The following is a 2,135-nucleotide window of genomic DNA, read 5'->3' on the forward strand; positions in this document are numbered from 1 at the left end:
AAAACCTTTTCTTTTGGCCAGTATGCACCAAACCACAGAGTTCAGTAAGTGGGATGTTCTCACGAGATGGGGATCATCAGAGTCTAAGGTCTGTACAGCTAAAGGCATGGCCACCAATGATGGAAATGACGGTTGAGGTCTGCAGTTGATTGGAGGTTTTTGGTATCCGTTGCATGCTGGAGCAGTGTGGTTTAAAATTCTTTTACTCAAGGTGAGCTTGCCCTGTCAGGCAACAAATCAACCAAATTTTTCAGAATGCAATTACTTGCACCCTTACCCACAAATCATTACAACAGATGGGTAAAGGATACTGTGTACTCGAGAAACTGCCCTTTGTTACTAACATATCATGTCACAGTAGAGGAAGTCTGCTGGTAGTCAACTACTAAAAAATATCATTTTCCAACTCTAAGCAGCATTGTTATTAGATTGGCTAAAATATGTTTATAATTTGCTATTAGCTTGATGTTCAAATATTTGACCTCAGTTACTATTCATTTTTATTCGGTCCTAGTTTCTACCATTTACTTAATTACAATGGAGTATCAACGCAAGTTTGCCATTACTTTGGAGTAATGAGGGGGCTGGAACAGGGACAATACTTTTAAAAGGATATCTCTGAGACAACCTAAATCTATATATCACATCAGTCAATTATGTAAATGGAACTAGAAAGGGGGTAGATTGTAATCCAGATTTGGGTACATTCCTCAAGGTAACAGCTGACACTTCCAAAATAATTTGTTTCAAGAAACTGACTGTTGAAGGAGCACCCGCACAATAAACAAATGGACAGATAACAGGGGTAATAATTCAGAGTCAGTGAAGATGCAAATAATGACAACCCTAATCCTACACTGCATTTTTGAAGTTGTACTATATTGAGTAATTGGATTGCCCAGTTTCCAGGTTGGGCGAATACAACACACAAAAAGTAGAACATAGAACAGTACAGCACAGAACAGGCCCTTCAGCCCACAATGTTGTGCCGATCATTGATCCTCATGTATGCAACTCAAATTTCTGTGACCATATGCATGTCCAGCAGTCTCTTAAATGACCCCAATGACCTTGCTTCCACAACTGCTGCTGGCAACGCATTCCAGGCTCTCACAACTCTCTGTGTAAAGAACCTGCCTCTGACATCCCCTCTATACTTTCCTCCAAACAGCTTAAAACTATGACCCCTCGTGCTAGCCATTTCTGCCCTGGGAAATAGTCTCTGGCTATCAACTCTATCTATGCCTCTCATTATCTTGTATACCTCAATTAGGTCCCCTCTCCTCCTCCTTTTCTCCAATGAAAAGAGACCGAGCTCAGTCAACCTCTCCTCATAAGATAAGCCCTCCAGTCCAGGCAGCATCCTGGTAAACCTCCTCTGAACCCTCTCCAAAGCATCCACATCTTTACTATAATAGAGCGACCAGAACTGGACGCAGTATTCCAAGTGCGTTCTAACCAAAGTTTTATAGAGCTGCAACAAGATCTCACGACTCTTAAACTCAATCCCCCTGTTAATGAAAGCCAAAACACCATATGCTTTCTTAACAACCCTGTCCACTTGGGTGGCCATTTTAAGGGATCTATGTATCTGCACACCAAGATCCCTCTGTTCATGTACACATGAAACAGGTTAATTGGCAAGTAATATTATATGGTAGGTTCTTTAGACAAAATTTGTTTCAAAGTAGTCTTCTCCCTCTGGTCTCACATTCTGCAGAGAATGCAGTATTGAGTCCACCTATGTGACCAACTAATTAATTGGGTAACAAGCCTTGCACCATTTGAGGCATCATGTACATCCAGTAGTCATGCCTGAAAAATAGCTAAGAGTTCCAATGGCTGTGAAAAATTCATTTCTCCGGATGAGCACATTGTTGAGACTACGTAGAAAGAAACCCTCCGTAATTTTGGCAATGAGTAAAATTGCGTCCAAAAGCTGGCTAAAACTAAATGTCCCTAATAAGTCTGTTCTTGGATTTACAAGTCTTTAGAGTTGGTTTTGATGGCCTCGTGTCCTTTGCTGAATTGAACTGATTCCTAATCAAAGGCAGCCATGTAAAGCCATGCTCATTGGCGAGTACCAAGCAATCACTGTACTGAAGCAGTTTATGCTGGCATTGCTGCATGAAAAA

Source organism: Stegostoma tigrinum, chromosome 1 (genome assembly GCF_030684315.1).
Source record: "Stegostoma tigrinum isolate sSteTig4 chromosome 1, sSteTig4.hap1, whole genome shotgun sequence".
Lineage (NCBI taxonomy): Eukaryota > Metazoa > Chordata > Chondrichthyes > Orectolobiformes > Stegostomatidae > Stegostoma > Stegostoma tigrinum.